This window comes from Equus asinus, chromosome 26 (genome assembly GCF_041296235.1).
Source record: "Equus asinus isolate D_3611 breed Donkey chromosome 26, EquAss-T2T_v2, whole genome shotgun sequence".
Lineage (NCBI taxonomy): Eukaryota > Metazoa > Chordata > Mammalia > Perissodactyla > Equidae > Equus > Equus asinus.
Genome location: NC_091815.1, coordinates 27,246,227 through 27,268,054, shown reverse-complemented (window position 1 = coordinate 27,268,054; position 21,828 = coordinate 27,246,227). Strand labels below are relative to the sequence as shown.

Here is a 21,828-nt window from a genome sequence, read left to right as displayed (position 1 = left end):
AATGACAGAGCTAGTGTGTTTCACCTCAAAGCTTGTGCTCTTGCCTCCATATCAGAAGAAAAATGAAAAAGAAGGAAGACAAAGTAATTTTTTGTTGTGGGTAAAGTTTAGAAAGTGTACCTGTGGTGGGCAGAGTACTGGCCTCCCCAAAATGTCCACATCCTAACCCCTGGAACCTGTGAATGTTACTTTACATGCGAAAAGGAACTTTGTAGATGTGATGATGTTAAGGATCTTGAGATGATAAGGGTACTCCAGATGATCCAGGCGGGCCACATGTAACCTCAAGGGCCCTGATAAGTGAAGAATGATACTGCATGAGAAAGACTTCACCAGCCCTCACTGTCTTTGAAGATGGAAAGGGGCTGTGATCCAAGGAATGTAGGTGGCCTCTAAAAACTAGATCAGATGAGAAAGTTATTTTCTCTTTGAACCTCCAGAAGGAATACCATCCTACTGATGCCTTGATTTTGCCCAGTGAAACCCATTTTGGACTTCTGACCTCCAGAACTATAACAACTGGAAAAAGAAAGTATATAGTCTTTGCATTCTGCAAGGTCAGTCTGCAACACAGAAAAAGAGACTGGAAAATACATGCCAAAATGTTAAACAATGGTTAAATCTAGATTATAGGGGGAAAATGGAATATGGGTGGTATTTTCTTGCTCATATTTTATCCTAATTTTCCAAAATAAAAATATTAAATATAATTATTTCATGATGTTATAAATAAAGGTATGTTCAATGTACTGTGGGAGCACAGAGAAGGAACCATTCATTTGCCTTTGGGAGCTCCTTCAAGATCTCCAGAAGAGCATGCCATTTGAGTTTGATAAGGGGAAGGGCAGGAGAAGGAAGGATGTTGCAGGTAGTGGTACAGCTTGTGCAAGGGAAGGAGAGGAGAAATGATAGACTTTGTCCTGAGGGGAAGCGTGAGACTTTGTCCTTCAATCTAAATGGTCCATCACTTCAGGAATGCACCTCTAGGCACCAAGGAATATGGTCAGAGACCTTTTATTGGGGGGAAACAAGACATTCTGGCAACTCAGAAACATATAAAGTAGCTTTGGACTTGGTAGCTGTGGAGAATGTGCTCGTTTTGAAATATTTGTTGTTTAAGGCTCAGGCTCTTCTACTTTTCCCTCCTCTTGTTTCTTGCACCTCTGAAGTGGCGAGGGTCCACATCCCCAAATAGGCCCCTGTATTTTGCAGGAGAGTTTGTTTTGTTTGTTGAGGGGTGGATGTGTAGCTCTTTTAGTTGTTTTTGTTTTTGTTTCTTTCACCAGCAATTGGGGAAATGATAATGTGGCTCCTTTCTCTACTAATCATCTCATAATAGAGCCATCTAAATCTCATCTTGATTCCTCTGCCCTCTAGAAAGCCAGACCTTTTCCTGGCCCTCCTAGATCCCTGGGGACTCAGAGGCCACGCAGAGTGCTCTGTGAGGGAAAAAAGCCAATAACAATAAAAGAGAAAAAACAGGGGTAAGTAAGAACTGTTGTTACTTAACTGCCTCTATTAAAGTGTGTGTTCCTTTCTCCCTTCCTCCGCTCCATGCTGGGATTTTAGGGCCAAGTCCTGATCTCTGGGTACAAAGCTGGTTTCCTTGCTCCTGCTATGATTTGGTTCCACCCACAAGACAATGGGCCTACTTTTTTCTACAGTCAAAGGCCCTTTGTGTTCGGGCCCAGGAGTTTCACCTGAACTTGTGCCAAAGCTCAAGACTTCCTGTTCTGTCCCTTCCAGGTCATCTTGGAATCTGCAGGCTTGTGGGTGGCATAGGGGTCCTAAGTTGTGACCATGGAAACGGGAAGCTTTTGGGGACCCCAGACAGTTGTGCTCAGGAAAGTCTTCTAGGCCTGTTGGCAGAAGAAGCAGATTTATGGGCTAGGACATCTGGGTCCTGGTGCTGGTGACTGAGCTCTGACCTTGAATGAGGAGACTTATTTCTCTAGGCCTTAGTTTTGCCTGCCGCACAATGGGGAGATTTGACTAGAGGAACTCAAGCCCTACAGCTTGAATGCCCTGGCCGTGCATTGTCTTTCCTCTTCCTCACTGAAGTCTGTATCATCCCTTCAGAGCCCAAGGATCCACCACAAAGATACAATAAATTTGGTTAAAGTCTGTATGAGAGGGGACCAACTGCCAGGTATCATGTATCCAGTTGGCTGGCCTTTTAGGCTAGAGTGGAGTGGGTGGCTACTTTTGGCCTCGTTTTATACTGGAGCTCTCTTTGGTAGCAGGAAGGATGGGGTCCTACCAACTTGTGAAAGTCTTGACGATTAGCCTAAGGAGTGGGGGGACTCTTGTGAGTGGGGATCTACCAGAGGCATTAAGTGGAAAGTGACCTGGTCAGACCTGTGTTTTGGGACATGCACTCTGACAGCTGATTTATTGGGAGAACTGTGGAAGAGGAGAGTCCGCATGAGAGTCTGAGATCTGAACTGGGAGGTCAGAGGACATGGAGAACAGGGGACAGGAGAGCCATTTGAAGAATTGACGGGCCTTGGTGAGTGACCAGAGAGGAGGGAGTGGTAAGGAGGAGGCCAGAAGATGATTCAGAGCTGTTTTCAGTTTGAGCTCTTGGGTGGATCAGATGTCATTAGCCCTGAGATAAGGATGAAGTATTGGTTGGCTAGGGGGTGAGATGCTAAACTCAGCTTTGGATGTTTAGATACTATGACTAGGGACTGTCTAGGTGGAAATACTATATGGGCACTGGGGAGAAGCTCTAGAAGGAGACTGGGTTTAGAGCAAGTAAGCAGTGGAGGCTGAGATGGAGAAGAGGGAATGAGCTCAGAGTCTGTGCCTGGGGGGTACTGCTCAGCCTGGTCTCCTTTTCATAAGCTACAAGGCTGGGTTCTACTCTCCTTCAGCATTTTCTCTGTTGATCAGAGTGACTTTGCAAGGTTTTGTCCCAGACAGATATTCTTAGCGTGGGAGTCACATATTAATTGCCTAAAAGAAAGAAAGGACTTTTGGAAAAGATAATAGAGAAAAGCAGGCAATCAAACCACATCCTATAAAACACTTTAACACTCGTTATAAAACTTAAAAGCACAATGTAAATTTAAAGTTTTGTTGAGAACACCAAGTCCATGGGGCAGAAAGGGAAAAGGTGAGACTAGGAGGGCAAAGGAGAAGAAGTAATTTAGAAGGATTAAGCTAATAGCTAGGCTGCTAGGCTGGAAATCTCCTTGGAAGGCTCCTTGTAGCTTAAAAATTACTTGACCTGTCAATTTCCTGGGAGTAATGAGTTTTATATGTACATATTGCAACATAAAACACTAATAGCCGAAAAACATAGTGTATTTACTAATTATTGTACAACTGACAACTAGAACAACTAAGTGGGTAGTAATAGAACAAGTTATAGCCAACAAATACCATGTGTTTACTACATGCCAGGCAGTATGCTAAATATTTTAAATAACTGGATTATCTCATTTGATCCTTACAAGAGCACAGGCAGTAGGTGCTTTTATTAGTATGTTACAGATGAGGGGACTAAGGTAGTCATTCGTGCTGGGCCTTGCAGTTCATGAGTTAGAGCCAGAATTTGCAGCCAGACTGCCTGGGGGACTCCATAGCGGGTGCTCTTAACCTCTCAGCAGTCCAGTGGGGAAGTGATATAGTAGGACTTCTCGTAGAGTGGTTCTCAGATCATCTGTATCAGAATTATCTGAGATGATTGTTAAAAATTGAGATCTTAGGTCTCACCTTGGACCAACTGAAAGCAGAATTTCTCAAACACTGATATTTGAGACTTACTGAGTTGGGGCTGGGTGTCTGGGTTCTGGAAGGCACTGGAATCTTGGCTTCTCTAGTCCCCTGCAGTTTGGGTCTTGTCCTTCTGAAAGTGAAATTGTAGTCTATGTTTCTTTGTTTCTCTGGGGTGTTGGAGGGTGCATTCCACTCCGAGAATGGATGAAGTCATGCAGATGTTATGCTGGAAGGGGTATTTTGAGGCAGTATCTTTTATTTACATTTTCCTTTCACCCTTCATTTGCTTCTCTCCCGTTTTTAACCTCACCCCACCCACTCCCACTCAGGGGTGGGTTTCACTTCTCTGCTTGACACCTGGGTAGCTTACCACCTGGGTGAGACAGAGACAGAGGAGGACAGGGGAACATGGTGTGGTTTGGTGCTTAGTGGGGGATGTGCCCTGGAAGAGGAGCAGTTGCCCTGTGGTTCCTCTCAAGCCCAGCCAGGCTCTCATGTGGAGGGGGAACTTTCCATGAAGTTTAACTGCTTCATACTGAGAGCAGTGGTGGCGAGAGTGGAGTTGCAGTCTGGGATATAAAGTGGAAACCCTGTCACCCACAGCGGTGGTCTGCACATGTCCTCATCATTTCAGAAATGGAGGGTTAATCTCCCTAAGGGCTCGGAACCAGGTGATGCTGATAAACAGGAGGAAATGTGAATCTTTCTCTCATCCACTAGCAAGTTTGCAGGGCTGATCCACTTACACTCTCTACCTTGAGTGAGGAAAATGGAGAGTTTTACATGGTTCAATTTTGGGGCTGTTCACACACTGTGGCCTTGGGGAGATCCAGAGGTGTGGGGAGGACCCTGGGCTGAGAGTGAAGCGAGCTGGTTCCGTATCAGCTAAGTTATCAGTTTCCTTTGTTACCTTGGGAAAGTCACTCCCTCACTCTGCACTTGAGTTTTCTTATCTGAAAATTGTTGGATTTGGGTGGGATCATCGTGCATGTTCCTTCTTGCTCTCAAGTTCTGCTTCTGTGATTAGCAGCAGGGAGGCGGGGGCAGGTGTGGCAGAGCCCTGGATGCTTCTTCTTTATTTCTGTCTCATGTGCCTGCCTTCCCCCAAATGAGCAGGCAGTTGGTTTTGTTTGTGCCTCCTCTTGCACAGCTCTGTGTTTCAGTGGCCTGAAGATGCCCACTGTGGGTGTGGTGAAGAGAGTCTCTGGAGCCCGGGGCCCCCTGGGCCCTGGGGAAGGACGGCCTGCTTGGTAGGTTCCCTGCCATTGCACAGATTTCTCATGATTTGGTTTGATGGGACTTCCCTCCCTGTTCTCCCCCCTCTTCCACAATCTACCCCTGAGCATCATGAACATTTCCGGAGTGGGTTATGATTTTTTCGATAACTTTCCTATTTCCTGCCTGTGGGTCCCTGAAACAGATACCAGAAAATTCTCATAAACTTCAGAGTCTCTGCTTCATCTCTTCTTCATTACCCATTGAGCCTAACAGAACACACAGGGCACAGAGAGACACAAATGTATGCTGTAGCTCCCAGCATTCATATATGGTGAAGGGTGGGGTGGGGTTATATTCTTAATATTGTCTGAGGGCCAGCATAACAGATACATGAGCCCGTGTGGCATCTTAATATCTTGTATGTAGCTGCCAATTAAGCGTTTACAGTGGGTGCTATGAATGTGCAAAATAGTATTACATGTGCCTGCGTGTGTGCATGTGGGTCAGAGTGTGTGGTAAATGGCAGTTGATGTTGAGAGGAAGTAATTCAGGAGATAGGTTTGCTCTCTTTATGTTTCTGCTTTTGCGCAATGTACTGGTAACTTGTGTTGTCAGAGGGCTGATTAAAAAGATGTTGGAAATTTCCTTAATCTGGTCTGCAATTCACCTTGTTTTATCCTTGGGTGTGTATACAATGTGTGAGGGTATGGGGAGGTGGAGGATGAACACCAGAACTTCCCGAACAGTCTGAGGTCAGTTGACATAAATTAGGTGTTGATTGTTTAGCCATCACCACACCTTGTATTTGTGAGTAGCACCCAGGGGATTTGAGAGCTTCTATAGCAGAGGTATCATCCTGTTCTGGGAAGATTAGAGCCAAGTTGACAAGCTGGAAATGGGTCAGATTTGTGGCTTATTTCAATCCAATATTTAGGCATTCTGACCTTTAAAAACAATTTAATTTCACTGATACTGTCACCTACCTATCAAGGGCCACGTACTGAATTTTCAAAGATAAATGAAATTCAGTCACTATCCTAAGGAGCTAATGGTTGGTCTTCTCCTGAACAAGGCTTTCTGGGCCTAATTCCCTCAGTACCCAACTCTTTATCACTCATAGCCTTTGGACTCTCAGAACCAGACAGGTGAGGTGAGATGCCGGAATGATGGAGGAGAGTGAGGCAGGGGTCCAGCCCTTGCATTTTCTGTCTCTCCTTTTCAGGAGCACAGGGACCATGGGAAGTAGGAAACTGAGCTCCTTAAGGAATGCTGTGGTATGTGATATGGTGGGGATGGCATCTCTGATCATCCCTCAGCTCATTTCTCAGCTGCTCAGGCTATGACAGCGTGCCCTCCAGCACTCCCAGAGATAGAGATTGAGTGTATTTCCTTGAGGGACTGGAAACAGGATTTGTTAGCTACTCTTAAGAACATTAGCAGTGAGAAGGTAGGTCAATTTGAGGCCTTGGGGAATTGTCTCTAGGGAATTGCACTTACTTTACTCACTTGAGACCAGGAGATTGAGCAGTAGCTGAGGGTGAGGCAGAGAGAAAGATGGCTAGAAATGCTCAAACCAACTGGTGCCAAAATTTTTCTATCCCTCTACTGTATGGTATCCCCTCTACCATATGGTATCCCCTCTAGATACCGTACCCACTCTACTATATTGTGTCCCCTCTATCATACTGAGGCGGTAAGTCAGCTGGGGTGGGACACCCCCTCTCTGTTGAAAACCCATTCTACTAAGGCTTTGTGTTGCCCTTTTGTGACTTCTTTTCTCCTTCAGTATTGCCTTTGATAATCATTTTAGCCTGATGCCACTTGTGTAAAATGATTTGGGGGCGGTTGAGTGAAGTTTTTCCAGACCCCATGTTCTTAGGGTTGGCTCTGGCCCCTGCACATTTCTACTTCTCCAGGATGACCCTGGGAACTTAATTCTAATATGGGTCCTGTTGTGGCTCTTCACCAGCCCAGCTGCTCGCTAAGCACTGTTAGCAAGAGAAAGATAGAGATAGAGGGAGACAGAGATAGAGAGAGGAGAGACAGAGAGAGGTCTCAAGCAGTGGGATGTGTCAGGTGTCCATGTGCCTTTGGAATCAAGTAGAGCAGATCTGGATTTAAATCTTTGCTTTTCTTTTATTAGCTGTTTGACCTTGGTGAGTGATGTAAGCTCTCTAAGCTTCATTGCTACATCTATAAAATGGAGATGATGTCTACATAATAGTTATAATACTAGCTAACATGTATTGAGCACTTTACACATATTAATTCAGTTAATCCTCATACATTTCTAGGAATTAAGTACTAACATATTTGTCATTTTTCGGATGAGGAAGCTGGGACACAGAGAAGTTATTTAGCAGGCCCAAATTAATGTAACTTGTAAGTGATAGAGCTGGGATTGTGAACTTGGACAGTGCAACCCCACAACCTGCGTCCTTAACTACTGCAGTAGACTGTGTAGTTCACAGAATGTTAACAAGGGCTTAATTGAGATAAAATTTGAAGCACTGGGTATAGAGGTTGGCACACAGTAGGCACTGAGTAAATGGTAGCTGTTACCACCAGAGCTGAGAAGCCTGCTTCCACGTGGGCATGAGGAAGATGTGGCCCTGGGTCAGGGTGAGGCAGGAGAGATAAGGGTTCTCCTGCCGACCTGGGGGTTTGCACAGTGTCAGGGCTTCCTCCAACCTAGTTCTGTACTACAGGGTTTGTTGGCAAAAGTCTTGTCCCTGTCATCCCAAAGTTTCCTGACAGGCCCCAAAAGGAAAACACAGAAACTGTAACCAGATTTTCACAGGGAGGGGCTCCCTTCCAGGGAGCCAGTTGCTCAAGAATCGCTTTTTGATTCTGCTTCAGAGGAATTTGGATTTTCATTTCCTGATGTCTTGCCCATTTGGTCAGGGCTCCCAGATAAGCTACCTGTGGAACAGAGTGGGGCTGCTGCCTAAATTGGCACAGGGTGAAGGGTTAATGCCAGGAAGCTAAGGAGACCCTACAAGGACCCAGGAAAACCCACATGTGGGCTTCTGAGGAGGGAGTATCAAGCTGGCTCTGTTTCCCTGTCATGTGTACTTTGGCTCTCCACCTGGCCTGGGGAATGGCTCGGTCAGCAGTGAGGTTCCGGCACACCTGCCCCACACCAGGCGCTGACTGGGCTAGAGGCAGCGTGGCTTATGGCTGAAGGCTTTTGGAGGCTGAGGGACGTGGATTCCCATGATGTCTCTGCCACTTTTTAGTTGTTTGACTTTGACCATTTATTCATCTTCTCTTAGCTTCAGTTTTCTCATCTGTGACAAAATTGTGAGGATCAAGTGAAATAACATACATGAATCACTTAGAACAGCAACTTACATGCCATAGGTGCTCAGTAAATGTTGTCAGTCACGCGTGGGTGCAGTGGGGGATGTGGGGAAATAGAAAATATAATCCTTCATCTTTAAGGCGGTTATAGTCTGGGTGTGGAGAGAGGCAGTATGACAGGTAAACATAGTTCACAGCATCAGGATCGCATGTTCTATAACACAGGTCAGCAGGTGTAATGGACAGTGAGAGCTTTGGGAGTTCAGAGGTGAGAGAGCTGCCCTATGGGCTAAACTGGCCAGAGCGGGCTTCCTGAACAGGTGCCCCTTGAGAATGTGCAACGGTTGGAGAGGAAGGTGGAGGGGCATTCCAGGAAAACATCCAAGGTGAGGCCAAGCAGCATAAGTTCAGGAGACGGAGAAGAAACTGGTTGGGTTGGAACAAATGGTTTATGGGGGAGACTAGAGGGAGATGAGGTTCAATAGGTAGGTTGGTTTTGTTGTGAGGGCTTTGAATGCCACACTAAAAAGATTGGTGTTTATCTGAAGATTTTTGAGGAGAGAAATGGCATTAATATTATGACCTTGATTCAGTCACTTATTCTTTTAACCTCTCTGGATCTTATATCCCTCATCTTTAAAGTAGGGAGTTTGGACCATGTGATTATAAAGGAGTTTCTGTAGCTAAGGAGTCTGTGATTCTGTGATAGAGGAGATTATTTTGATGAGAAAGTGCAGAATTGGTTGGAAGGGAGAAACTGGAGGCAGAGGGAGTATTTAGGAAGCCAGTGCAATGTCAAGCATGAAGCTTCTTTCTGCCGCTTGTTAGAGACTCCAGGTGTGGGTGGGGAAGGTCTTTCCTGTATGTTTTAGGGACTTTGATGTTATAAATCTATAATAATTTGAGTTCTGCAAGATTCCTCGCCAGGAGACACCCGTTCTTGGGGCACCTGGAGAAGAAGTGGGGAAATTGGTCAGCTGTTCCAGGAAAGGAGAGATTATTCGGTGGGCTTCAGGTGTATATCATTCCTGTTCTGCAGTAAACCGAAAAGAGCAAAAATAACAGGAGTTCCTTATTGTCCATCTTTACATTTTTACGTTGTGTAGAGATTTCCAATTTACAAAGTAGTTTCACAGGCATTGTCTCATTTGCTTCTCACCAGTCTCCTGAGGGAGGTTAGGCAGGGGCTCCCTCCGTTTTATGGATGAGGAGAGGCCTTAATTTCTCAGGGTCTCTCAGATCTAGGCGTCCTCATTGTCAGTGCAGTTAACTTCCTCTGCTTCATGTTCCTCAGACATCAAATGGGAGCTCTCTTCCTCTATTAATTAATTAATTCAACACATATTTATCAAGTGCCTAATATGCATCAGGTACTCCACTAATTTGAGGTCCACTAAAGGGCATATATTTAAAAAAATATTTTTGCTGATTGTAAAAGCAATACATGCTTATTATAGAAATTTTGTAGAGTAGAAGAAAAGATTCCCTTAATGGCACCACCTGGAAACGTGGCTATATTTAGATTTTCTTTGGCCCATTTTTCTGCTTATTGAGATAACACTATGTATATAACTTTGTAAACTGATTTTTTCATTTGTTATGAATGTTTTCATATTATTAAAATTTTTACAAACATTTAGAAGATGGCTGTTTAACATTATATTAGTGAAAAATTAGTAACAATAATTTCTCTATTGGACATCTGGGTTATTTCCAATTTTTTATTCTTTTAAATATTGCTACAATAAACATGTTTTTCATTAAGTTCAGTTTGCATTTCTTGTTATTTCCTGGGCTAGATTTATTAAAGTGAATAGATAATTTGGTGAAAGGAGTTACTTGGGTTCGTGATAAATACTGCCAAATTGTTTTCCCAAAACTTATTAGAATTATCTGTGCTTCCATTGACATTATATGAGTCTGGGTAAGGGATTTTGAAATGGGAAAAGAACCTATTTTCTATCATTTTGGCCAGAATGGACATGAGGAAGACCTCAGGAAGCAGAAACCTGCCATTGCAGCCTGGCCCAGATGTTGCCCTTGGTGAAAAATATGAAGATACCCCAAAGGGTAGAACCATCTTAGTGTGATGGCTAATTTTATGTGTCAACTTGACAAAGATCAGGGTAAGGCATATATTTCAGAAAGGTTTAAAAGAAAAAGATAGAGAGGAGGTGAGTTTCAGGCAGCAGAAGAAATTCCAGGGTCTCAGAATTGGAGTGTTCTCTAGGTAGGGCAAAGGAGGCTGCTGCTGGGTGTGCTCAGGTCAGGCTACAGATCAGGAGAGGAGCCTAGAGGGCAGAAAGAGAATGGCTCTGCTCTCCCATTGGTCAGGATCTGCTTACCTCCAGTTTTGCCCAGGTTTAGTGAAAGAGAGTGAAAAGTAAGTCAGGCCAGACTCGGAATGCTGTTTAGGGTCCTGAGGAGCCTGGATCTGTCATCCAAGGAAGTTCAGACCTAAGCATGTGATATCCAGTGAGAACTCTCTTGTTAGGCTTCTGTTGTCTTTGTTCGAAAATTTCTGCCTTTTCAAAAAAAATTCTATGTATTTTTCTTTTCTTGTTCTTGTTGTTAGTTCCCACTGGAAAATTAGTCAGTCTTGGCTGAGCTAGGTAGAAAAGATTCGTTCCAACCTAGTCAGCTTAACTAGGGTGGTTGGAAGAGCAACCCTATAAAGTAGGTGGTGGTGGCCATGGCTGCCCCATAGCCCTTTTTATAACTTTAATAGTACCTATTGCACTGTTATTACACCTTGTTCTTTATCTTAGTACATATTCAATTTCTCATGCTCCTCTGAAAGCAACTTAAGGATAGAAACTAAATCTTTGTTTCTGATTTTTAAAGTGTCTGGCAAGATACTACTTACATTATAGGTACCAAATAAATATTTATTAAACTGAAGACTTTTCCATGTGTCTCACACATGGATTCTGGTAACTTTTCATTCATTCATTCATTCATTCCCTTAGTAGGTACTTAGTTTCTTGAATGCCTACTAGATACTAAGCCTTAAAGTAGGCACTGGGTATACTAATGGGAATAGAAAGTAAAGATTTTAGTGATTGTGATTGTGATTTATGAGAAATACATCTAAATGACCAAATATAAATTTCTCATATATATATGTGGTCTTGGTCCACAGTTCCTGGCTCACAACTTCCAAAACTCTTGGCATTTCTTGTTTATATTAATGAAGGTGACTTTTGGACCCCACCCAAGGTGGGAGCTAGTTGCCAGAAGAACCAGCCATGTGATCAGAGGATTGGAACTTTTGGTCCCACCCCCTGATTTTTGGGGAGGTGACAGGGGCTTGATGTTGAATCAACAGCCAATGGCCAATGACTTAGTCAATCACGCCTATGTAATGAAGCCTCCATAAAAACCCAAGGACAGCTAGTTGAGCATTTTTTTGGAGAGCTTCCAGGTTGGTGAACACATAGAGGTGCCGAGAGAGTGGCCTGCCTGGAGAGGCATGGAAGCCTTGCGCCCTTTCCCTCATACCTTGCCCTACTCATCTCTGTCATCTGAATGTTCATCTTTATCACTTATCATATCCTTTAATAAACTGGTAAATGTAAGTAGGTGTTTCCTTGAGTTCTGTCAGCTGTTCTAGCAAATTAATCAAACCTGAGGAGGGACTCGTGGGAACCTATGATTTATAGCCAGTTAGTCAAACGTACAGGTAATAACGTTGACTTGAGATTGGCCTCCTGAGTTGGAGGGGCTTGTTGGCACCTCCAGATTGTAGCTGGTTTCTCAGAAGCACAGTTAACAACCTGGGACTTGTGGCTGGTGTCTGAATGGGGAGAGGGGAAATCTTATAAGACTGAGCTCTCATCATGTGGAATCTGATACTATCTCTGAATAGGTACTGTCAGAATTGAGTTGAAGTTTCAGACACTCTGCTGGCATCTGAGAACAGCTTGTTGGTGTGGTGAACCCTCCACACAAACTTGGAATCTGGTCCAGGAACCCCTTTGTGTGATCCTTATGGAGCTCATAGACTTATGAGAGAAACAGTCAAATAAATAGACAATTACAGATCAGAATAACAAATGTTGTGATTGAGGGACAGGTGGATGTTACAGGAGCACAGAGGAGGGTCTCCTAACTCATCCTGGGATGAGGGTGGAAGTGTTGAGGCCAGTCAGAGAAGACTTTTTCTTTTCTTTTGTTTTCTTTCCAAGAGCTAAATTCTAAAGGAGAAGTAAAAATTGAGGGAAGGGCCTTCCAGGCAGAGGCAATAACACATCTAAAGTCAGTGATGTGAGGGATTACCTATATTCAGGATACTGCAAGTAGCTGAGTATGTTGTAACAGAGAGTATAGAGGGATGGGGGTTAGAAATAAGCAGGGAAGAGATTATGAAGAGCCTGGCATGCTGGGAAAAGAAGTTTGGATTTTATCCTCAAGGTGATGGAGGTGGCATCTAGATTTTAGGCAGGGAATTGACATGATCAGATTTGTGTTTTAGGGAGAGCACTCTGACTATCAAAGTGGAGAACAAATGGAATAGATGAGCTGAGGGAAGATGAGCTAAAACTTGGGCAATTTAGCTAGGGAAACCCCAGGGACAGCATAAGTTGAGTTAGCTGTGATTGCTGCTTCCTTATTCTCCAGGATACTCCTTTCCATCTTTAGGGTCCATGTCTCTAGTACCTGCCATAGTACCTGGTGAATGGGAGACATTTGAGAAGTGCTTCTTATATATCTCACTCCTCTTTGTATCTCCCAAGCCTAACACAAGCCTGATACTTGGAAGTGCCTGGTACCTGTTGGTTAGCTCCCATGCTTTGTCTTGTGCTAGCAGCCACTAAGCACTGATTTGAAAGTAAGGTGTGTACCCTTTTTCCTGAGGTCACAAACCAGGCAAAATTGTTTCCAGGTTAGAGCTAACCTTGAAGATATATTTTGCATGGCCTTCTCAAGATTTCTCCAAAGACATTCTCCATCTTATGATGAGTCTGTTTCAAAGTAGACAGTGGATTCCTTTAGGGCAGAAAATGTATTTTGATTTACTTTGTATTCCCAGGACTTTTCACAGTGCGTGATACATAGTAGGTGATGCTAGTTTTGGTTCATGAATTTGAAATTCGTTGTTTTGGACTTGAAATATGTTTCATGAAATATCATGTAAAGATTGATTAGGTGATGATTTCCCTTAAGAAAGCTTTTAAATCTGTAGCCTAATAGGGGTAACTGGGCGTATCTAATGCCTGAGAAGGAGAGAACTCTAAAATGGCAGAAGTTAGCAGAATGGGAAGTAAGTTACTTCCCAGAAATATTTAGCAGTTGAACTGAAACAATTTCAGAAAGCCTTGGGGCAAAGGTTGTAGATTCTTGGAACGTCGTATTATGGAGATTGGGAAGCTCTGGGTTCCCTTTACCAGCTACCATTAGAAAAATGACTTTCCTTACTCCTCCTGCACTTTAAACTGCAGTTGAACAAGACGACACTCCACATTTTCCTAATTCTTTGTCTTTTGTTTCTTTCCTTCATTAGGAATGTCCTTTTCCTTTATGCCACTATCATCATCCTTCAATGTCCTGCTGAAATGCTACACTCTTTCCCTGAGACCCTGTCGAAGAAATAGTCTCTCCCTACCCCAAACATGTCAACTTTTAGACCCCCTCATGGTACTTCATACTACCCTACCAGAATTATATATGGGTTATCATATATAAATAATTTAACTATATGTATTCCATAGCCCAGGGCCTTGTAAATGTTGAATGGATGATGTGACTGAACTGTATTACTAACTTAGTGTGATGGTTAATTTTATGTGTCAACTTGACTGGGCCATGGGGTGCCTAGATGTTTGGTCAAAGAGTTTTCTCGGTGTTTTTGTGAGGCTGTTTTTAGATGAGATTAATATTTAAATCAGTAGACTGAGTAAAACAGATTGCCCTTCCTGATGTGGCTGGACCTCATCCTCACTGAAGACTCGAATAGAACAAAAAGCTTGACCTTACTCTGACTAAGAGAGAATTCCTCCTGCATGAAGGTCTTCAAGCTGGGGCATCTGCTTTTTCCTGCCTTCAGAGTTGAACTGAAACTTTGGCTCCCCTGGGTCTTGAGCCTGCTGGCCTTCAGACTGGAACTATACCATTGGCTGTCTTGTATCCCTAGCTTTCTCACTCACGCTGCAGATTGGGACTTCCCAACCTCTATCATCATGTGAGCCAATTCCTTATAAATGTCTTTCTTTATATCTATTTATCTATCTATCTCTATATCTAGATATATATCCATCTTTTTGCTTCTGTTTCCCTGGAGAACCCTGACTAATATACTTAGGGTCTGGATGTTGTAAATACTCTAGAGAAAGGAAAAGTTCTATTTTGCCTTTCCTGCAACTGAATTAACATGAGGCACCCTTTTAAAACGATGCCTACCTTTGATAGCTTTTCATCTCCTGAATACTTTTCATCTGAAGTCTTTTCCCTTTTCCAAGATTTCAGGCACATAGGACTTCGATGCTTCCACTAGCCCTCCACTGTAATATCTGACCTAGGTCCACCCTGTTCCTCACTTAAAGCCCACATATTCCTTGCTTTTGAGTCCTCTTCCCAACTCCACCCCATTGAATCTCCCAACTCAGGGTGGTAGATGGGAGTTACGTAGCGGGGAAAAGCAGTCTGACTGTTCAAGTGATTTGTGTATAGTTGAAAGTTCTCTACCGTTCACAGAATCATTTGCTAAATGAATTGGGTGAAATATCAAGTAGTTTAATAAAGTGGGGTGAGAATTTTAGGCAGAGTGAAGGTGCTATCTTTGAGTAATTACCCAATGGGCAGGTAGGATCGCCTTTCTGGGAGTCAGTCTCAGGTTCAGCACCTCCTATGCACTTACTACTTTGACAGATTCTTCCCTTTTCTATCTCTGAAACCACAGCTCCTCTAAAAACAATATCAAATAAGCACTCCCGCTGAGGTAGCAATGGAGATTCTACTGCCAATACAGGAAGAGAGACAGCAACCATTTGCATATCTCCATTGGATCTTTATAATTAGCAAATACTTATAGTTTTAAAAGTTCCATTTTAGAAGAATATAGACTATTTTAAAAGATGAGAAAATCAGTAGTTTTATATTATGTGTGGCCACAAATAGGGAAAAGACCTGGTAGGAGAGCAGATTCTAATGAGGTACTAGAGGCTTCCTGTTTGAGAAGACGTTAGTAAGTCAAGTCTGCGGTGAAGCTGCTCTGGCTTAAAATACTTAGCATCTAACATATTATAGGATAGATCTTCCCTCCGGGTCTCCTGTGAGAAGAAGGGGGAATTTAGAGGTAAGGTTATGAATGTAATATAAAACTATAAACTCCCTGTATCTATTTTAATATTTAAATATATTTAGATCTTTCTTATATTTTTACCGAAAAAACCAATTCTGAACCTTTTTTCTCTTGTTGACTTCCATGATATCACTCTCTTCTTTTTTAATAAACAAACTTCTTTATAGAGTTGTCTTTAGTCACTGTCCCCATTTACTTATCTCCCATCTACTCCTCAGCATCAAGGAGTTGACTTTTTCTTCCTGTTGTGCAATTAAAACTCTCTAACCAAGGTCTCCAATGGTGAAGACATCCCCAAATACAACAAACCCTTCTCAGCTTTGCTTTACCTGATGTCACAAGCACTCGCCACTGTTGACCACTGCTTGACTCTGGAGCTGCTGCCGTGGCCCTCACTCTGTGGCTTCCCACCAATCTGGCCGTTCCTTTTCAGTTTGGCCAGCTGCTCTGATCTGCACATCCCATAAGTGTCAGTGGTCTTTAGAGTTCTGTCTTATGCCCTCTTCTCTTTCTATGTATACTTGTTGGTCCCTCTGTGAGTTCAGTTATAATTACCTTCTGTTGAGTCATATATCTCAACTTGTATTGGATATCTGCTTTTGAATAATCAACATGTCCAACACTGAACTTCCCTTACCCCAAACCTGATTCTTTAAAATATGTACATTTATAGTGGCTAGTACCCACAGTGATCTCTGCCAGAAACCTGGCCACATCCTTGAGTCCTCCCTTTGTCATTCTCTCATCTAGTCAGTCGCTGAGTTATGACAATGCTGCCACTTAAATATCTCTCTAACCTGTCCAATCATTTTTCCAACCTTACTCACACCAGTAATTCAGCAACCACCTTTTCCTTCTCTAGATCACGGCAAAGGTCTTCTCTCTGACTCCCCTCCTTGCCTCCAGTCTAATTCCATTCCCCTTCTAATTCATGGTCCATGGTGTAGCTAGAGTTTTTTTAGAAAATAAAATTCTGAGCATATCTTTTTCCATTATTAAAGTCCTTTAATCATTTTCTATTGCTCCAGGATGCACTTCGTTCTTTTCAGTGCAGCTCCCAAGTTTTTTGTCATGTTACAAATTTAAAAGACCTCAGTCTTCTCCAGCTTCATTTGTGCCATCCCTGCCCCTCACCCCACCCCAGTTCTTGCACTTTCTGCTCTAGTCACACCAAACTAGATTACTTCCTTAAATGCCCCTGCTCTCTATATCGTCAGGGACTTTGTACTTACTTGGTCTGCCTAGAACACTGTTGTCCTGCCTCTTTATTTTCTTGCCAGTTTTAGTTATCCTTCAGGCCTTGGTTTAAACATTACTTCTTCTGTAATCCTACACTAACATACCAACCCCAGTTTATGATCCTGCAGTTCCCAGTGCTCACCCCTTTTATAGCACTTATTATGCTCTCCTGAGACCACCTGGTGAATGTACTGTAAGCATCTTGTAGGCAGGGCCTCCGTGTCTCATTGTTGCATTCCTGGGGCCTAGAAAAGTTTCTGTCACATAATAGATGCTCAGTAAATATTTCTGTTATCAACCAATGATTCATCATAGATAACTTTGGACGCATTTCTCATTAAACCAATTGAAGAACTGGTGCAGAGATGGCATGGGGAGAGCAGAAATGGGATCAAGGCCTTGGTGTCAGTTTTTTAAAAAAATTAAAGCCAAAGTTCAGATTTTTGCTATTTTACAAGCTGGCTATAGGTCTTAATGGGTTTATGGAATACTATAGCTAAATATAAACTGCAGCCAGCTGGCATAGCCCTTACCCAGGCCTTAAGATTCTTCTTTTTAAATAACAGCTTTATTGAGCTATAATTCATGTATCATAAAATTCATCCATTTAAAGTGTATAATTCAGTTGTTTTTAGTATATTCACAGAATTGTGCAGCCATCACCACTTTAGATCATTTTCATCACTCCAACAAGAAACCCCACACCGATTAGCAATTACTCTTCATTCCAATCCCTCCCCCTGTCTCTTCCCTCCGTCCTCTGGAAACCATGAAGCTATTTAATCTACTTTTGTCTCTATGAATTTGCCTATGCTGGATATTTCATATAAGTGGAATCACACAATATGTGTTTTTTGTGACTGGCTTCTTTCACTTAACATAATGTTTTCTAGATTCATCCATATTGTATCGTGTATCAGTATTTTATTTCTTTTCATTGCCAAATCATATTCCATTGTATACCCAGTTTGTTTATCCATTCATCAGTTAATGGACATCTGGGTGGTTTCCACTTTTTGGCTGTTACAAATAATGCTGCTTGTGAACATTTGTGTACAAGTTCTTGTGTGGACATATGTTTTCATTTATCTAGGGTTTATATCTGGGAGTGGAATTGGTGGGTCATATGGAGGCCTAAGGATTCTTAAGAACTGAGGTTGCTTTAGAGAATAAGCTCACAAACACATAAGCACCAATAGCTCTTGCTCTTTTGTCAATTTAGTGATAGGCAAGTTGTACAACTGGTTCTTTGAAGAATTGACATTAATCAAATTTCTCTGCCTAATGTAAAATAGAAAATGTACAATGTCTAATTCTCCTGTGTAGGATAATAAGCCCTTCTTGGGGTTAAATAGAAGTGGGAGATTTTAGTGTCTGTTTCTGCACGTTTCCATTTCCATTCCACCCCACCCCTGGACCACACAGAGATGGCAGAAGGAGGTAGCCAGGAAAGCTTCTTTTGGAGGAGTTGGCTTATTAGCTGATTTGAGCCACAATTAACTCACTGCTTCCATCTTTGTGTTTATGATAGGGGTTTATTGTTCCTTTTATTACTCTTCTCTTTGGCTATTATTTCTCTTCTCTACACATCTCTGCCACCATATACACTCCTGTTTTTTTCCTGTTCTTCCCTTTCTGCTCAAATTCCTGGTCATATCAAACTATTCCTCAGTCCTATATAATTTGAGTCAATAAAGTTATAGGACTCACATGAGTTATAGGATTCCTCTTTAAAGTATATCATATCCAGGTAAATATGGGTACCCAAAAGTAGTTGTCCTGGGTGGCTCTACATTTATTCCAAAACTTCTGTCATTACTCAAAATATTTTGGTCACTTATCATGTAGAGTTGTTCTTAAAACCAGTGTGAGCCCTACAAGAAGACCAGTTTCACTTCCTTGTAATCACACTTAGTATTTCAGGCAGCCTGCCACTCTGCTTGTATTTATTCGTCTTCCTGGTCAAATTCCCCATTTCCTTTTTTGCTCTAGTCCCCAAGCAAAAAGAGTGCTGAGTTCAAATGGGGCTCCAAGTATGGGGCAAGGCTGGTGGTCATAGAGAACCCAGCAGTGAAGGGAGATCAGCCTGCTCCACAGGACTTTGACTTTACACAAAGCCTGCCAAAGCTGCTCTTTTTAGTGTGTTCTCTCCAGTGCCCCATTTCTGCTTTGTGATCCGCTCTCCCACCTTTTTTACAGAAAAGAACCATCAAATCCTAGGGCTGTGGACATAGCCTTGAACTGTCCTCCTCACAGAGGAAACTTGGGGAGAACAGGTAGGGAGAGGCACTTCAGAAGGCTCCATTTCCTTCTGCTGCTGGGTAGTTAATGTTCAACCAGCAATTCCTGCTCTTGGGGAGACCAGGATCATGTTCCAGCCCCACATCACTGCTCAGGGCACAGGGCACTTTGTACAGAGAGTTGTGATTCAAGAGAGATCTGCAGCTGACCTTCCTACTTCATCTTTATGGTCTAGCCATCTGTGATCTTGTATCTTTTCAGTTCTCAGGTTCTGGATCATCACATTCTCTTTCTCTCTGAGTCTCTGCTCTGAGGGGAGAATGAGGATGTTTACCAGTGGGGCAAAAAAGAAAGCCTGAAGTTTGCAAAGCAAAAATTAACATAAAGATGGGCTCCCTACCCATCATGCCTCCCTCTCCTCCCCAGTAGTTTCTGAACCCCCCAAAACCCCAGTGAGGTGTTAGCTGATTGTACAAATATGTCGAGTATTTCCTCAAAGAAGTGGCTGGGATACTGCTGCCGCTACTAACAGCTAACATTTATTGCTCACCCACTGTCTTCTAAGTGTTTTATACCCGGATTAACTCATCGACTTCTGAAAACACCCTGTGAAGTATGTATTGTTATAATCTTCATTTTCTAGGCAAAGAATCTGAGGCCCAGAGACATTACAAATAGCTTGCCCGAAGTGTCACAGTGGGGATTCAGGAGCAGGAACTCCGGCACAGGTGGTCTGGCTCTGGAACAGGTGCTCTCAGGTAACATGGCCTCTTGTAAATCACCCAGAGAGTGTGTGGAAGCTCTGCCACTGCCCATCTGCATGACTGTGTAGCACTGGGCTGCCCTCGTGCCTGGGACACTCTTCCTTAAAGACCCTGGTCAAGGGAGGCTGCTCCTTTGACATCTTCTCTGACTCCTGCAACCCCATGGCAGTTGCTGTCCTTGGAAGTTGAGCAGCACTTTCTGTTTATTTTATTTAAGCACATAGTATTCTATTTGTTGGAATATCTGATCCCTTGTGTTGGAAGCTTCTGGAGAGAAAGAACTTATTTTTTCTTAGAATATTTCAAACATGTTCAGAAGTTAACCTAAAGATATAATGAATCTACATGTACTCATTCTGCAGCTTCAGCAATTACTTCATGGCCGATCTTGTTTCATCTTTAGGCCCTGTCCAGACTTGGAGTATTTTGAAGCATATCCCAGACTTCAAATCATTTTATCTGTAAATATTTCAATTGTGTTACTAAAATATCGGGGCTCTGTATAAAACATAACCACAATGCCATTGTCACACTAAAAATTAATACTTCCTCAATATCATAAAATATTTAATGTTTAAATTTCTGCAATTGTCTCATAATTTTTTCCCTTCTCTTCTTGTTTTTACTTATTCCTGTTTTTCTTTCTTTGTCCCTCCTATGCTTTTTCTTAAAGAGTTGTTTGAATAAAGATCCAAGTAATGGCTTTATTTTTTAATCTGCATGTTCTCCTCAGCACTGGCTTAGTGCTTGACATATGGTAAATCCTCACTAAATGTGTGTGAATGAATGAATCATCAGAAATCTGTAAAGTGTCCTGGTTGGATTAGTGTAGCCTTCCTGTCATTTGTGGTTGGTTTCTTGGGATTGCTTTGGGTTTCTGATAACTTTAGTTAGGGATTAACTGAGATGCCAGCTACCATCAGTGCCTGTGAACATTGCTAAAGGTTGGAGGGTAATGAGTGTATCTGTGACTCAGACATTTACAGGCTAGAAGGACACAGACCCTTGCTTTCTTGTCTCTGTATTTTGTCCTTAACTTCTTGTTATCTCACTTTGAGTTTGGACTGACCCTGTTTGGTTTTTTGCTATTTCTTCAGAAGAGGACCCTGAAGGAGCTCCTTGAGAGCATGAACAGCTTTATATGGTGCTGTGGTAGGCAGAGTTCTAAGATGGTACCCCAAGATTTACCCCTAATCCTGGACTGTGAATATGATGAGATATTGTGCCTGTGATTATGTTACCTTAAGTGGCAAAAGGGATTTTGCTGATGTAACTAGGGTTGCTTGGCAGTTGACTTCGAGTTTTACAAAAAGACATGATCTGAGTTGTTTAATCTAATCACACAAGCCCTTTAAAAGCAGACATTTTTTTCCAGCTGGTCTGAGAAAGGAAATTCGATTAGAAATGTGAGAGGGATTAAGGGATGTTCTCCATTGCCAAGTTGGAGGGGCCTTAGTGGCTGGGACATGAGGATGTCCTCTAGTAGCTTAGGCAGTACCTAGCAGGACAATGGGGACCTCAGTCTTATAACTTCAAGGAACTGAATTCTCTGAGCTAATAAATGGTTTTTATTTTAATCCACTAAATTTGTGATAAATTGTTTGGCAAAAATAGAAAATACAAGTACTTTGTACCTGATAGGTTAAATTAGCTTCTTCTTTGTTTATTTTATTTTTAAAAATTGAGATAAAATTAAAATACGTTAAAATGCCTGTGGATTTTAAGTGTAAAATTTGGTTTTTGGTAAATGTATACACCCATGTAATCACCACCTGCGTTGAGATGTAGAAATTTTTCGTCAGCCCAAAAAGCTCCCTTGTGTACCTTTTCACTTAATTCCATCCATTATCGTGAATTCTAATGCCATTAATTACTATTGCCTCTTCTTAAAGGTCATTTAAATGTCATCATATTGTATGTACTCCTTTGTGTCTGGCTTCTTTTGCACAGCGTAATGTTTTGAAGAGTAATCCATCATGTTTTAGCACTAGTTTGTGCCCTTTGTATTGCTAACTAGTATTCCACTGTATAGATATACCA

At 42.4% G+C, this 21,828-nt stretch overlaps 2 long non-coding RNA genes across 18 annotated transcripts in view; one reads left to right on the top strand and one right to left on the bottom strand.

Moving 5' to 3' along the window:
* Positions 1-18,976, bottom strand: part of LOC123281332 (uncharacterized) — a 32,451-nt gene extending 13,475 nt beyond the window's left edge. For 2 of the 3 annotated variants that reach the window (XR_006520768.2, XR_006520767.2), the window contains exon 1: positions 3,772-4,973. This is a non-coding gene — a long non-coding RNA (uncharacterized lncRNA). Of the gene's footprint in view, positions 1-3,771; positions 4,974-15,873 lie in introns of those variants that run through there. The other variant, XR_011498604.1, reaches the window with a different exon arrangement.
* Positions 1-21,828, top strand: part of LOC123281330 (uncharacterized) — a 222,573-nt gene that overhangs the window by 117,724 nt on the left and 83,021 nt on the right. For 12 of the 15 annotated variants that reach the window (XR_011498598.1, XR_011498599.1, XR_011498595.1 and 9 more), the window contains one exon: positions 19,668-19,782. This is a non-coding gene — a long non-coding RNA (uncharacterized lncRNA). Of the gene's footprint in view, positions 1-1,377; positions 1,485-5,369; positions 8,631-19,667; positions 19,783-21,828 lie in introns of those variants that run through there. The other 3 variants (XR_011498593.1, XR_011498589.1, XR_011498590.1) reach the window with 2 other exon arrangements.